The sequence below is a fragment of the Cetorhinus maximus genome, chromosome 20 (assembly GCF_964194155.1).
Source record: "Cetorhinus maximus chromosome 20, sCetMax3.hap1.1, whole genome shotgun sequence".
Classification (NCBI taxonomy): domain Eukaryota; kingdom Metazoa; phylum Chordata; class Chondrichthyes; order Lamniformes; family Cetorhinidae; genus Cetorhinus; species Cetorhinus maximus.
This window is the reverse complement of record NC_135898.1, coordinates 90,151,293-90,168,295: the sequence shown is the minus strand read 5'-3', so window position 1 is coordinate 90,168,295 and position 17,003 is coordinate 90,151,293. Positions and strand designations below refer to the sequence as shown.

The 17,003-nt window shown below is 44.5% G+C and overlaps 1 protein-coding gene across 1 annotated transcript in view; it reads right to left on the bottom strand.

Moving 5' to 3' along the window:
- sema4gb (sema domain, immunoglobulin domain (Ig), transmembrane domain (TM) and short cytoplasmic domain, (semaphorin) 4Gb) overlaps positions 1 to 9,858 on the bottom strand; it is a 143,021-nt gene extending 133,163 nt beyond the window's left edge. Inside the window, exon 1 of the mRNA XM_078565145.1 lies at positions 9,486 to 9,858. The gene's annotated coding sequence lies outside the window, so the exon portion shown is untranslated. The remainder of the gene's footprint in view (positions 1 to 9,485) is intronic.
- Positions 9,859 to 17,003: the final 7,145 nt, after the last annotated feature.

The following is a 17,003-nucleotide window of genomic DNA, read 5'->3' as shown; positions in this document are numbered from 1 at the left end:
ACTATTCTTTCTTGTTCCAGTGCCCCTCAACCCCCATAGATGCAGCTGAGAGAAGGTTCACTCACCTGATTCCTGAACTGAAGGGGTTTTCTTATGAGGAAAGGTTGGACAGGTTGGGCTTGTATCCAATGGAGTTTAGAAGATTGAGAGGTGATCTTATTGAAACACAGAAGATCTTGAAGGGACTTAACAGAGCGGGTGCTGAAAGGGTGTTTCCCCTTTTGAGAGCAAGACTGGAACTAGGGGGGGAACAGTTTAAAAATAAGAGTTCTCCCAATTAAGACGGAGATTAGGAGAATTTTCTTCTCTCAAGAGGGTCATTAGTCTGTGGAATCCTCTTCCCCGGAGAGCAGAGGAGGCAGGGAAATTGAATATTTCTAAGGCTTGAGTTAAATAAATTCTTGATTGACAAGGGAGTGAAAGGTTATAGGGGGTAAACAGGAAAGTGAAGCTGAGGGCACAATTAGATCAGCCATGATCTTATCAAATGGCAAAGCAAGCTTAAGGGGCCGAATGGCCTACTGCTGCTCCTAATTTGTATGTTCATATGTACTAGGAACCGTACCTGTACACGCCTGTCCATCTGTGCTTGTGTTTGCATCAGGTGAAGACAGGGCAGGCTTGGCCATGATGGTTTTCACAGTCGAATAGCTTACAGTCACTCTCCTGGCTGAGGCTAAAGGAACGGCCAGTTTGGCGAGCTAGACGATAGCTCGACTGTCGCTGGCCTGTGCAACTATAAAAGCCCGGAGTGTCAGCTCTGTCTCAGTGTTAGCACTCTCACCTCCTGGTTAGAAGGTTTCGGGTTCAGGCCCCACCACCCAGTTACTTGAGCATCAGATCTATTCCCAGTGCGACATTGAGAGGGTGCTGCACTGCCGGAGATGCCATCTTTCAGAGGAGGTATTTAACCAAGGCCCACTGTGTGCAAACTGACTATTATGTTTTCTGAATGACTACACTTCAAAAGAACCTTTATTGGATGTCAAGTGCTTTGGGACATTCCCCCTGGGGTGACGGAAGGTTTTTGGAGAACATTAATCCTGAAATTCGGTGGGGGTGGTCACTGTTTAGCCTGTTTCCCCTGGGTTTCCCCATTCTCCTCCCAGAACAATGGCAGGCAAGGGAAACAGTGTAGAGTGCAGAGCTAGAGTCCGGTCCCAGTCAATTGTCCGTACTTATACCTGGTTTCAAGATTTTGCATATTACATAAGGATTATTAGGAAGGAGACTAGGCAGAATCATTTGAGACATGACATGTGATAAGTGTAGCAATGCCAGAAAGGAACACGTGACTCTGGGTCTATGGTTCCTAAAACTCTCCACCCCTGAGGACTTCCTCACCTCGTGCCTGGGTCTGTGGGGGACTATTTGAGAGAGACTGATGACAATGAGTCAACAAATCAGTTACCGCTGGGTCATACCACAACAAGAATGCAAGATAGCGAATTAGATGGACCTTCTTCTATTCTACATTTCTGTCTATAAAACAGGCTTGTGGCTAAAACTGAACTTGCAAACATTCAGCTAAAACATTTGTTTGGGAAACCAATCCTTGGAGGAAACAATTTCCACGTTTGACTCAATCAGTCTGTAGCTTCTGGCAAAATCGGGGGGGGAAGGGCAGTTTTTAAATATCACCACCGTCCCGGTCATGCCTCAGCACGGTGGTGGTAGCAGGAGCGACACAGGGAGGGAAGCAGGCGTTCTTAGCGCCAGGTTCCCACCTGTCCCGATTTTCCAACGATCCGGTGATCCTGGCACTCGAGATCCCCGCCGGAAAGAGGGATTAAAAGTCCAAATTCCATTTCCAGTCCTTGCTTCCAGATTACCAGTCAGTCCCAATTTCTACCCACCGGACAAGCACAATGGGAGATGGGAAGCAGCCATTTTGAGGAAACCTTGCCCGAATCCTTGGTAGCAGACAGACAAGCTTGCAAGCTCTGGTAACAAATTTCTGCTTTGCAGTCACTCGCGGCTTTTGAGGCTTAAAGGCTTCCCACGATTCACTGTTATTTACTGTTACAGAGGCTGCCAAAACTGCTGCTTCATCCTAAAGGTTGCTGCTTCCATTCACTTCCACTCCCTCGGCCTTAAAGCACTGCTGCAGGCCTGTTAAAATCGGCCATTCGAAACCGGAATGCCACCCCCAGAAGAGCGAGCTAACACCGGGGGAGGGTGGGGGGAGAGAGCACATTCCACAATGGTCACTCGTCAAATTCAACATACCACTTGCCTTCCTAATTGCTTAGTGTGCCTGCATGTTAACTTTCTGTGCTTCATACACAAGGACACCCAAAATGCTCTGAAAACCAACGTTTCATAGTTACTCACAATTTTAAAAACTTCTCTACTTCCCTATTCTCCATCCAAGGTGATTAGCCTCACATTCTTCCATGTTACATCGGACTCCTTGTGTACTCAAGTTTACATTCCCACTTAGCTTTGTGTTGTCAGGATCAATCATCGAATCAGACGTCACAGAAGGGGGACCATTTGGCCCATCATACCTGTACTAACCACCCACTTTAGGTTCAGACCCCAGCTTTCTCCAAATACATGTCGAATTTCATTTCTGAAGTTCCTATTGAATCTGATTTCACCACCCTTTCAGCTAGCATGTTCCAGATCTTAACAACCCTCTGCGTGAAGTAATTTCTCATTTCTAGTCTAGTGCTTTTGCCAATTATTTTAAACCTCTCCCCTCTAGTTACTGACCCACTTGTCAGAAGAAACATTTTCCCTATCAAAACCCCCTCATAATTTTGACTAGTCTGATGGTGAGTGATTTGGAGGGGAAGTTCCAGCTCCAGTCTCTCCACATAACTCCTGAGTATTTTTATTTTATTCATTCATGGGATGGGATGTGATGTGGGCATTCAGAGTCAACCACACTGCTGTGGATCTAAAGTCATGTAGGCCAGCTGATTTCCTTCCCTAAAAGGGCACTAGTGAACCAGATGGGTTTTTACAACAGTCATCATCAGTCTTTTAATTCCAGATTGTTATGGAACTCAAGTTCCAACATCTGCCATGGCGAGATTCGAACCCAAGTGCCCAGAGCATTATCCTGGGTTTCTGGATCACTAGACCAGCAACAATACCACTACCCCACTGTTTCCCCACAGTATCACCCTGCTAAAGCTTGTCTGCACCCTCACCAAGGCCTTCCTCAAATACGGTGCACAGAATCATGCCTAGTGCTCCAGCGGAGGCCCAAGCAGTGATTTATAGAGGTTTAACATAACTGTAACGATCAAAGGCTCAAAGATAATGCTGCAGTATGCTGTAAGAAAGACTGGCATTTTCCATTTTTTTTGTGTAAAAGTTGTTTTCATGTAAATGTTGACCCCATGATTTTGGCCTAAATTATTTTTCTCATAAACCTTGTGTAAAAGTTTACCAAAGCCCAAAAAATTCAGAAGCAAAGTTTTTTTGTATTCATTCAAGGGGTGTGGGCTTCACTGGCTGGCCCATGAGAAGGTGGTGGCAAGCTGCCTTCTTGAACCACTGCAGTTCCTGTGGTGTAGGTACACCCACAGTGCTGTTAGGAAGGGAGTTCCAGAATTTTGACCCAGTGACAGTGAAGGAACAGCAATATATTTCCAAGTCAGAATGGTGAGTGACTTGGAGGGGAACTTCTAGGTGGTGGTGTTCCCATCTATCTGCTGCCCTTGTCCTTCTAGGTGGTAGTGGTCGTGGGTTTGGAAGGTGCTGTCAAAGGAGCCTTGGTGAATTCCTGCAGTGCATCCTGTAGATGGTACACACTGCTGTTACTGTGTGTCGGTGGTGGAGGGAGTGAATGTTTGTGGATGTGGTGCCAATCAAGCTGGCTGCTTTGTCCTGGATGGTGTGTTGCAGGAGCTGCACTGATCCAGGCAAGTGGAGAGTATTCCATCACACTCCTGACCTGTGCCTTGTAGGTGGTGCACAGGCTTTGGGGAGTCAGGAGGTGAGTTACTCGTCACACTATTCCTAGCCTCTGACCTGCTCTTGTAGCCACAGTATTTATATGGCTAGTCCAGTTCAGTTTCTGGTCAAAGGTAACACCCAGGATGTTGATGGTGGGTGATTCAGTGATGGTAATACCAATGAACATCAAGGGGTGATGATTGGAATCTCTCTTGTTGGAGATGGTCATTGCCTGACACTTGTGTGGCGCGAATGTTACTTGCCACATCAGCCCAAGCCTGGATATTGTCCAGGTCTTGCTGCTTTTGGACATGGACTGCTTCAGTATCTGAGGAATCGCGAATGGTGCTGAATATTGTGCAATCATCAGGAAACATCCCCACTTCTGAGCTTATGATGGAAGGAAGGTCATTGATGAAGCAGCTGAAGATGGTTGGGCCGAGGACACTACCCTGTGGAACTCCTGCAGTGATGTCCTGGAGCTGAGATGACTGACCTCCAACAACCACAACCATCTTCCTTTGTGCTAGGTATGACTCCAGTATAATTCTGGAGATGTTTCGATTGTAAATGTATTAAAAATGAATGAAAATGAGAACTGGTAAATAAATACTTAAAACATGTCTACATTTAAATTTTATATACTCAAATTATTAAAGTGATCAGATTATGAATGACAGACGTATTGTGATTTGTCAATAATTTAGTGTTATCTTTTTATGGATTTTACTTGGTCCAAAAGCAAGTAAGCGTTTCAATCCCTTGAATACATTAGGCATGTAAAAGTCAACCCCATGATTTTGCCTGAAATAATTAGTCTCAAAAATATGACTTTTACACAAATATGTATAGCATATAGTGCTTTCATGACCAATGGGCACTTTACAGCCAATGGAGTACATCCGAAGTGTAGTCACTGTTGGAAACCAACTCTTGACATTTGTCAAGAAATTCCCCTGCCTATTAGCAGAAAAGTGTTAACCCATTTAAATTAAACACGTCCTCTATAATTATATTCAGCTTCATGAAGAACGTATTAAAAGTTGGCACTAATATTCAAGCGCTTTATTTCAGGGCCACAGGAATCATGGAGCGCAGTTTAAAGGGGAACACAAGAGATAGGGTCAGGAGTAGACCAGCCTGTCAAGCCTACCTCTCCATTCAACACCATCATGGCTGATCTTGGGTTTCTGGGGAAAGCTTTCTGTTCCCGGCGCCCCTTTCTTTAATAAAATTGCCTCAGCATTAATTTGTTTTGATCCCCTTTTCCTTTTTTGGGAAATGTAGATTCTAAAGCTGAGCCTTACTCCATGGCGAGGCTGCTCAGGTAACATCCATTATGAGTGGCCAGTTCCCTGTATGGGTGCTGTGGCAACCACAGGCCTCAGTGTCAATTTAAATGGCCAGAGGGAAAATCCTCGATTGAGGGCCTGTGACATGGCAGAGCCAGAGAACCAGCTCTTGCAAAGGGAGCATTCATCAGGGCAGCTGAAATGGAGTCACCCTGTAAATGATGTCACCGGTGCCAACTGCCAGAGATGGGGAATCACTGTTCGAAGTGTCAGACGTGGCTCTCAATGGGTGGTGCCCTTGTCTCTGAGTCAGAGAGGTTATGTGGTCAAATTCCAAGTCAGAGCACAAAGACTAGTCGGACATTCCAAGTGCAGTACTGAGGGCGTGCAGTACTGAGGGAGTGCTGCATTGTCGGAAGTGCCATCTTTTGGATGAGATGCTATACCAAGGACCAGGCTTCCCTCTCAGATGGATGTAAATAGTGGTAGGGGAGCTCTCTCCGGTGTCCTGGTTAATATTCATCCTTCAACCAATTTCACTAGAACATAGGTTAGCTGGTTATCATTGCACAGTTGCCTGTGAGAACTTGCTGTGTGCAAATTGGCTGCCGCATTTCCTACAACAATGACTATGTTTCATAAGTATTTCATTGGCTATGATGCACTGTGGGATGTCCTGAGAATTTAAAAGATGCTATGTAAATGAATTCTTTTGAGCGGGCTCCATGTCACAAGGAAACTGATGCTTTCAAAAATCAGAGATACTTAAGGTTAAACTAATAATTTATTTTTTGAAAAAGGTGATGCACTTTTAGCAAAAAGCACTCTTGTTAAATTTTGCTGCCTTTTTTTGCTAATTAGCCACATCGTATTAAATAAAAGTTAACCGACTCCCACAGAGAGCACGGAAAGAGGACTCAGTTCAAACATTCGGAACTACGTCAACAGAAGCTGCACCAACACTTCGTCTTCTTCACAGAATCCAAAACCTTAGAAACTTACAACACAGAAGGAAGCCATTCGGCCCACCATCCCTATGCTGTCTCTTTGCAATCAACAGCTGCGCAGGACTGGAGTGTCATCAAATAGCTCAAGGTATGCAAAAGGAACATCAGTCTGTTGCTCAGTCTGTTTAAAACAGGAACTGCCAAATTCAACAACAGCAACTTGTATTTATATAGCGCCTTTAACGTAGCAAAACACTGATTCCACTGAATCATTGAGGGAAATTTTCAACCCCCAAAAAATGATAGATTTGGGCCAAGTGGCATGTTAAAAATGTTAGAAATCTCAAAACTGAATCCAGCCCCTTCTTCAAATCCACCCACCCCCTTCTGGGTTTAACAGAGGGTGTAATAGGAGAACAGGAACCAACCCACTCCCACCAGGTGGGTTGCTCATTTAGATATTTCGGTGAAGTTGTGTGCCTTGGGGTTTTTACCTCCATTTTAAATATTACACTGGCCAGCCAGAACTCCTGGGCCTCAGGAAAGCCGGCAGCTAAAGGGAGGCGAGGATCCAACAGGTAAGTGCCTTTCCAGCACCTGTTCTCCCCACTGATGCAGACTGGCCAGCTCTGGTTCCAGTGCTTCTGTCTCACAGCAATGTTTTGCTTTTTTTTAAACCTGAAATAGCTGATTTATTACCAAGTGCCAGTTACATGAACACCTTGGGGCAGTTTATTATATTTAAAAGGTGCTATCTAAATGCAAGTTGTTTTTGATGAGTTTGGTGCTTACTGTTATAAACAGGTCAGGTAACAAAGCAGCTCCTTTTGCATGTCTTGACCTATTTGTTAACACTCCTGTCCTGCAGCTATTGTATCTAACATGGAAGGCATTAATTTTGGATGATGCAAGCAAAACTCATTCAGAAATCGCCACAAACGTTCTACAGTAAGAGACTGCCAAAGCAAAAGGTACAACTTGTGCTGGATAAAAATCTCCAAACGTTATATATTCATTATTAGGAATGGACAATTACACCAATTTATGATTCAGTAAACATGCCATTCCAACAAGCACTGCTCACCTATCTAAGCCGTTTCTTTAGGGGGATGGGAGAAGGATTTTCCAGGGGTTTTTTTCCCCCTAATTGGGTTGTGTCTTTATTCAGTCTTTCACCTCTCCCTGAAAACTAGCTCTGGGCAGGTGTGAAGCCTTTGGATCAAGATGCAGACAGCCTAATTATTATATGGGACAGGGTAAATGGACCAGTGGGTCTTTAACCTGTATGTGATTTTGTATCTTGATCTGACGGCTGCATGAGGTTTAAAACGATGAACTCTTATCAACTTAGTTTTTCCAATAAAGACATTTTATATTACAATAATAATAATAATTAGTATTGACAAATACAACAAGGACAATGGTATGGGCCATGGAGATATACCACTTGTCCTGCTGTGTAGTTGGCGAGGCTAAATTTTGTGTTCTGACACGTTGGGTTCAAAAGCCTCCCTGCATTTCAAAATAGCCTCATTGCTTTGCTGGTAACACTGCACACCATGTTTGTCAGAACTATTCTAGACACCTGTCCCAGTAAAATACTGACAATCTCGCTTTAATTATACCTATTCAGAGCAGCAGGCAAGCCAAGTGTCGCAGATGTCTGCTGAGTCTCCAAACCATCATTAAAGGAATCCATGTTTTTTTTTTAAAAGTCCCAGGTTATTTTTTTTTTTTAAAAAGCCCCAAGTTATGGCCCCGAGGGAAAATTTCTCACAGGGTGATTCCTGTTACAGAGTGGGAGGGGGAAGGGAGGATGAGCTAAAAGTTACACTTTGCCAAGAGACTCAGATTCAGGGCAGTAATTGTCCTGAGACATTCTAATGTAGGTCCCAGCTGCTACTGACAAGAGTGGCAGCACCAGAGGTCCTACATACAAGCCCCCAATCTCGGGCAAGAAGTCAGCACAATACAGTACGGTCAAACTTCACCGGGTTAATTAATTCCTAAACCATGGGCAAATCATTTTCTACGTTAGGCATATATATTTTTTTAAAAGCATTTAAATCTCGGAATTCCACATCATAAATTATCAACTAACTGGAGCCATGGTTGTAGCAGTTTATTGGTTCTTTTGGAGGGGTAAGAGGGAGGGTTCTGCCCCACCTCCCAGATGATTTTAATTCCTTTAATCTCTGCAGTTAAGACAACTCTGAGGAAAGTCAGACAGAGAGACAAAAAGAATGGGGGAGCCCTTTCGTTATGGTCAAATCTCATTGCAATCCTCCCAAGATTTCAACACAACAGCAAATTCACCGGAGGGCAGGAATAACAGCAGCTAAAACATTAATGCCTGCACTGGACAGTTAAGTAAGATTATTGCCCAACAGAAAGGCCACTGTTAAAAACACAACAGATTGCTTTCACACCACATGAATTATTCCAACAAGAAAACAGAAATTATTATAACTGGCATAATATAGTCCTCTCCCTTCACCCCCTCCCATCTGCAAAACCATACGAATAAATTATTCTAATCAATTCAGTTTTCTTTTTATTCATTCCTACAAAAATTAAATAATCTGAGTAAAGGGTGAAATATTTGCTTTGCTATATCCACTCGATGTTTCATGCTGATTGATTTGAAAGGTTGACCTTTAAATCTGGGAAAAGGTTGTCCCAGCAAACTACACACAAGACAGAGGGAGAGAACAGTAAATAGAGAAGGATAGATAGACAATTCTTTCTTAGCAAATCTTAAAACAATTAAGCCCCCTAAAACCACTGCAGAACAGTCCGAATGGATGATATGGGAAGTCAAGTTTGATTTGAGACATAGGAAATGAGTGGTGATTAAAACAATCTAATCAGGCACAATCGAGAAATTCTACATATATATATATGGAAGTCCTCCTCCTTTAACAATCTTGCTCTGATTTGAAAGGGCAAGAACAGAGGCACAGGGGGAAGCAAAAGGAACAAGCTCTGGGTTCTCCTGTACACTCAGAGAGGAAGGGGGGGAACAACAGGCAAAGCGACTCCTTCACCTTACTGACTGCAGCAAGGGAAAAACAGCAAGATAAACCCTGCAGGTTAGACAAGAGCGTATCTCAACCTGCATCATTCAATGTGCATAAAGGACTATGTGTCATAGATAAATGAAATGTGTTTTATACGTGAATGTTTATTAAATGCAGGTGGGTATTTATTACATGCGAATCTTTATGAGTTATTATACATTATAGAATGATGTGCCGATTGTTACTAACACGGCGCAGTTGCTATGTGCCCCTGGTATCCACACTCACTCCTCCCATTAAACATTTTCACTTACCTTTTAATGGTTTATTTTCTCATGGAGACTGACCAAACAAACATGGTTTGGTGAAGGCAAATCCTGCGATAGATGGCGAGAGGCGCAGCAGGTCGGAGTCTGCTGGTCTTCCAGTCCCTTTCTCCCCCTCTCTCTCTCTCAATAAAATGTGACGGAATAAGTAAATGTCCCAGGTTCAATAAACTTTGCTTTTGGACACGTAAGTCTGCAAATTTCTTCCCTCCTTGCTTTTCCTTCTCCTCTCTTTCAGCCCAGATTTGTAGCGCACCTTCCTTTATGTAACCTCCCGAGTCCAGTTTCTCTCGCAGTCTGTTAAAGGAGAATAAAAGGAGAGAGAAAGGAAGAGGTTAGTTACCTGGTTGTGGTTTCTAAACGCTGTGTACTGGCCGGGGGAAAGGGGCGTTCACTCACGTCATTGAGGCGGTGTTTCATACATGGGAGGTTATTTTAAATCCCACACTCATTGTGGGGAAATAGTTGAACCGCTCATTGCAGGCAACCCAGTGCATTAACTAATAAATCATAGAGTCTTACAGTTCAGGGGGAGACCACTAGGCCCATCATGCCTGTACCAGCTCTTTGAAAGACTCGAACTTGCTCTCTCTCTCCCTCCTCCACATCCCTTTTTCTTTATCCAATTCCCTTCGGGAGTTACTATTCAACCCCCTTCCTCTGCCCTTTCAGGCAGTGCATTCCAAATCCCAACAACTCATTCTCCTCATCGCCTCTAGCTCTTTCGCCAATTGTCCTGCATCCTCTGGTTACTGACCTTCCTGCCACTAGAAAGTTCCTCATTTACTCTCTTAAAACCCTTCATAATTTTGAACGCCTAGGTTAAATCTCTCCCTCACCCTCTCTGCTCTAAAGGGGAATAATTCCAGATGCTCCTGACTCTCTGCACAACTGATAACACCATGGATAAATATTTTCACAAGGTAACGAGAACTCGGTGTTATGAATACCCGAGTTCATGGTTCATTGGGGCAATTTTTAGCTCTGGGAAGATTAAAGTTAACTGTAGAAAATGAGATAAATGCAGCTAATGCAGCTTGAAGACTACTACACTTAAAGGTTGAGGCTATGTGGACCTAAGGGGTTCACAGCTAAAAAGGTAAGACCATAAAACAGCAGGTGGGCTTCCTTGGCTGGAGAATTGAAGACCAAGTGTCCACATTGCTTGCAAAGAAATGCAGCTCAGAGGGATGTTTTGCTTTGGGAGTTAGAGCTACAATTAATTTAAAAGCATTCGGTGAGCCTGAAAGGCCACATCGTCATGGAGATGGGCCAAGCTTAAGAGAGTTCTAGGGTTTCAGTCTATCTGTGTGCTTGCTGGGGGGAGTGAGTGTTCTTCAGCAGGGGGAAAGGACATACTGAAAAGGTGCCGCTGTTAGCAGGCTCCAGGCAGCAGAAGTGTTGCTGTAGGCCGGCTCTGTGCAGTTGGAGCTCAGGGAAAGCCGCAGAGCCATTTGATAGCTGTGTGGGGTTAAGGCTCAGAAGTCCTGGGGAGCCATTTATAGCTTTGGTGCAGCTGGGGAGATCGGCGCTTGGTGAAACCCATGGGCAGCGCCAGCCCAGTGAAGCCAGCCAGCTAATAAAGAGCTGAGATTGCATCAGTCGGTAGAGGGTGGAGTGCAGACACAGAAGCCCAAGGGAACAGAGTTTCCGGAGATGAGTTTGAAACTCTGCGAAGTGTGCAGTTGTTGAGGCCGTCCAAGTTGGAGCAGCTTTGAGGGAATACAGAAAGTGAAAAGTTTGTAGTCCCTCATGAGAGAGAGACAGAGTTCCAACGAGATTGGTTGATTCCCAGTTTTTAACTAATGGGTGGGTGAGTTGCTGAGAAATCCATGGGATCTGACTTGGTTGCATTCGCTGTTTCTTGTACAGTGTGGTGTGTTTGGCCACAGTTTACCTGTTAATTCACATGTACCTCATATTAACCCTGAATGTTAGAGTATAAGATCCATATTGTGAATTGTTTTATCTTTCTGACCTTGTATAGTAAAGTTTATTTTTGATTGTTCAAAACCCGTGGAATCCTGTGGCTTTCTTCACTGAGCAAGTGTCTTGAATCTTCAATCACCCCCACTTCTCCCCCCCCCACCTCCCTCCCTTAAACCACCTTATATTTCACCCCTCTCCTATTTTTACTTAGTTCTGTTGAAGGGTCATGAGGACTCGAAACGTCAACTGTGCTCTTCTCCGCCGATGCTGCCAGACCTGCTGAGTTTTTCCAGGTATTTCTGTTTCTGTTTTTGTCTTGAATCTCAAACTTTGTCCACTTTAAACAAAACGTTATTGGTCCCTAACTGGAACTTAACAAACATTTGAGGGTCTGGTCCAGGATCATAACATCAGTCTTGAGTTAGCGCTCATGTTAATGTTCATGTTTAATACATTCAATCTATTTTTCAGCGTTGCCGCTATCCACTGTCATCTCTCAGACAATTTTGCCCCACTTACAATGTCATAAGAAATTTAAATGGCTTTGCCACTTATGAGTTATCAGGCCAGTTCACTAGCGTGTTATAAATCATATTGCCCAGTTCCATTTCATGTGCCTGCTCTCTCTGCTCTCCTCCACTGCCATTGTCAACTGCAGCACAGATACTGCTGGTAAAGACCAACAAATGTTCCTTCCCTCACCTTCAACAATGTTTCCAATTGTGCCTTTACCATTGAATCCTTCATTTAAGAAGTGACAGTACGTAGGCTTCAGTATGAAAAGCAGGTCACCTGCTGGATTTACTTCACTTCCTCTTATCATTCACATGCAGTGATCCTGAAGTATGGATCCATTATATTTGCGGGGATAAAGGGTTCAGTGAAGCACCACCTACTGGTGCAACAGTCCTTACGCAGCACTGAATGAAGTGAAACTTTGTCTAATTCATTATTCAAAATAATCCTACATCTTAAACTCAATAAACTCTTCAGGATACAGTCTTATTGACATCTGCAGCTCAATAAACAATGGTTCTGTTGAAGAGTCATACGGACTCAAAACGTCGACTGTGTTCATCTCCGCAGATGCTGTCAGACCTGCTGAGTTTTTCCAGGTACTTTTATTTTTGTTTTTGTTTTGGTTTCAAATGTGTATTGATTTGGGCCTGTCAATGTAGCTTCCTGAGTTGGCTCCTGATCTAACATTGACCTGGTCTGAATCTTCCCTTCTTTAAGGTCTTTAAAGCCGACATCTTTGACAACTTTTGGTCACCTGTCCAAATGTCTCCTTCTTTGGCTCAGTTTCAATGTTTGATCAGCAAAGCGCCTTGGAACATTTTGCCACATTAAAGGTGATATATAAATGCAAGTTGCTGTTGTTGAACATATTGAACCACATGTATGGAACCTGTCCTAGAGCCAACCAAAATCAGTTGCTTTATCAATGACCTTCCTTCCATCATAAGGTCAGAAGTGGGGAGGTTCACTAATGATTACACAATGTTCAGCACCATTCACACCTCCTCAGATACTGAAGCAGTCCCATGTCCAAATGCAGCAAGAAATATTTGTGTCACACAAGTGCCAGGCAATGACCATCTCCAACAAGAGAGAATCTAACCATCACCCCTTGACATTCAATGGCATTACCATCGCTGAATTCCCCCACTATCAACATCCTGGGGGTTACCATTGACCAGAAACTGAACTGGACTAGACATATAAATACTGTGGCTATAAGAGCAGGTCAGAGGCAAGAAATCCTATGGCAAGTAACTCACCCCTTGACTCCCCAAAGCCTGTCCACCATCTACAAGGCACAAGTCAGGAGTGTGATGGAATATTCCCCACTTGCATGGATGAGTGCAGCTCCCACAACGGTCAAGAAGCTTGACACCATCCAGGACAAAGTAGCCCGTTTGATTGGCACCCCATCCACAAACATTCACTCCCCCCACCACCGAAGCACATTAGCAGCAGGGAGTACCATCTACAGGATGCACTGCAGAAACTCAACAAGGCTCCTTAGGCAGCACCTTCCAAACCCACAACCGCTACCATCTAAAAGAACAAGGGCAGCAGATACATGGGAACACCACCACCTGGAAGTCCCCCTCCAAGCCACTCACCATCCTGACTTGGAATTATATCACCATTCCTTAAAGTTCACTGCATCAAAATCCTGAAACTTCCTCCCAAACAGTACACGACAGGGGCTGCAGGGGTTCAAGAAGGTAGCTCACCGCCACTTTCTCAAGGGGCAATTAGGGATCGGCAATAAATGCTGGCCCAGCCAGTGAAGCCCACATGCCATGAATGAATTTCAAAAACTGAAGCCATGAGTATGAAATCTATTTTGGAGAAAGTTGTTGCACATCACTCAGATTGGACACTGTGGGGTACGAGGCCAATACATCATGCTATCAGGTTTAAAGATTATGCAGGTGATCCATTGAACTTCCTACACTTGCTGTAAAGTCTTTTTTTAATGTTTTACATAAAACTAAGTTGATATTCCTTTAGCTCCTAAGTGACAGTTGCCCTACATTCCTCTGACAATGCTTCATGTATAGTTCAAAATCCACCTCATATTTTCTTTTTCATTATTGTGCCAAGGAAGAGATATTTGGAATTGGCAGAAAGATATCCGGACACAAACATAACAGGGTTTATTTGTTCCAGGTCATGAGCAACATTAACAAATTTAGTTTACAACCATTCCACAGGCCAAAGTGTTTAATCCCCGGTCCTTGAAGCATCCCAGGATGAGGAGGACAACAAAGCCGAAGGCTTTGGATTCAATTGCTGCCCACTGACTCCTGCCGTGACTGTGTGAATGGTAGGGGAAGAAAGCTGGAGTATGGCTGTGATGCATCCTGCAAACAATCCAAAGCCTTGGTTCACATACGAAGAATGGACGCATATCCACCAGCATTGGTTGACCTGTATCGCAGTACAAATCAATTTCAAAAGGAATTTGGAAGTCTTGACTAACATTTGAGATGATGGTCACTTAATCAGAACAAAGAGAAGAAAGATTAAATCTTACCTGTGACAGGAAATCGGTGTTTCTAAAATCCAACCATAAATAGCCTTGCCATGATGGTGGACAGAAAGCATGTGCCTGAAGCATGCATATAAATCACGTCTAGACCATTGTCATTGTAGCTGATGGATAGCAGTAATATGGGCTTGGTCTCGGAAGCCCAGGTAAATCATGGCAAGAGCGAGGCCATGTTCTTTGGGAACTGGGCTGGCCGATCCTTTGTCCACTTCACCGTCAGGTCAGACGGCCTGAAGGTGCTGGGGATATGGTTCGGAGGGTCCGGGGCATGCGTTAGAAACTGGAAGGAGTGAGTGGCTATGGTGGAAAGAAAACTGGGCATGTGGGAGCGACGCTCCCTCTCTATTGTGGGAGAACCTGGTCATCAGGTGTGAGGCACTCTCGCTGTTGCTGTACGTGGCGCAGGTCTGGCCCATTCCTCACTCCTGCGCGATGGCGATCACCCGAGCCATCTTTCGCTTTACCTGGAGGTTGAAAATGGATCGTGTCTGCAGGGACGCGATGTACAAGCCTCTAGATAAAGTGGGAAAAAACGTGCCCAACATCGCCCTCATACTGATGGCCACCTTTGTGTGTGGCTGTATCAAACTGTGCGTAGACCCTCGGTACACAAACACCAAGTGTCACTATACGCTGAGGTTCTACCTATCCCTTGTGTTGCGAAGGATGGGTCTGGCCACGCTGCCGCGGAACACTCCAAGTAGTTGGACCGTGCCGTACCACCTGTCCCTTGTGGAAAGATTTATGCAGAGAAACACCTTTGACCACAAGTCCATCAGGCAGTGGTCGGCACGCAACATCCTAGAGGCCCCGCGGGAAAGGAGAGGGCGGATCCTGTCAGATGGTTCCTCGAGCAGACTGTCAAAGTCATTTGGCACAATGCCTCATCGCCGGAACTTTCCAACAAGCACCAAGATGTAGCTTGGCTGGTGGTGAGAAAGGCCCTCCCCGTCAGATCCTTCCAGAGGCTCACCCCCTCTGCCCTCAAGGTGGCTGTGTGGGGGAAGAGACCATTGTTCACCTCCTTGTGGATTGTGCCTTTGCAAAGAAGGTCTGGGGGGAGATGCAATGGTTTTTGTCGAAGTTTCTCCCAAGCAGCTCCCTAACACAGGACTCTGTGCTCTATGGGCTGTTCCCAGGGACACACACCGAGACAAACATCAACTGCAGCTGGAGGATCATCAACTCACTGAAAGGCGCTCTTTGGTCTGCCCGAAACTTGTTGGTCTTCCAGTGCAAAGAGTTGTCCCCGACCGAGTGTTGCAGACTGGCACATTCCAAGGTCCAGGACTACGTGCTGAGGGACGCACTAAAGCTTGGGGCAGCCACCGCAAAGGCGCAATGGGGAAAGGTCGCTGTCTAAGGTCTTTCAGCCAAAGTGCACCGAGGAGCTGGGAATTGTGCAGATCCCTCGGGCTGTATGACTCACAATGAATGTATGTAGTGAACACTAAATGTATCATAATTGTATTGAAGCAGCTCAGAGTGCAACATGATATATGTAGGTAACTCCAATCCCATCGCACTGTCTGACTGTCCGTAATGACCATATGATTGTATTGAAGCACCTCGTGATCCACGTGTAAAAGTTGAATCTGATTGCACTTTTTGTGATGGCCCTTTAGAATTGTTTTGTAATGTTCTTTCAGATGTTTTATGAATAAAGTATATTTTTCACAAAAAAAAAATAAGGGCTTCAGTCTGATATAAATCTAGGTAGACAGGAAGGGTGATTGACTACATACATTACATCCACAGGAGTTAACTCAGCTACAATCCCGTCAGCTCCTTCTAACATTTGTAATCTCCAAGGAGGAATAACACAAGTAGACCTGGCAGTTTTGCCCTATTCGTACCTGGTGCCAAGTTCGATTTTGCCTCTTGATGCCCATTGAACATGGATGCTCCCTGAGAGTGAGAGAAAGCAAGAGCAACAAGAGGCCCCAACAGGAAAGACCAAGAATCCCGTGGACCAAATCATATCAGACTCCTGTACCTTCCACTGACGTAGAAAGAGAACAAGCTGGAAATGATCAGCTGGCCAGGCAGCATCTGTGGTGAAGGGGAAACAGAATAAATGTTTCAGGTTGATAAAAACAGGTTGAAACAACCTGAACGGTTACCTTTGTTTCTCCCTCCCCCAGGGCGCTATCTGACCTGTTTAGTGTTTCCAGCATTTTGACGTTTTATTCTAGATTTCCAGCATCAACAGTGTTTTGCTTTTGGACAAGGATACCGACATCCGAGCGGGTACAAAACATGAGCCTGAGAGCAGACTCCTTTCTGAGTTTAGGGTTCAAGAGACATCGTAGAGAGGAGGAGAGGAAGTCCTATATTGTATCATTTGCTTGTTGTGCTTGAAGCTACACTGGCTGAGCTTTGACTTGGCTCATCTTGATTTGCATAAAATGAATACTATTTTTGGAAATAAAGATCATGTAGGAACATATCTGAATCTTTCTAGAACAACCAGACTGACCAAAAAAATTAGGCAGAGTGAAAAATCTATTATT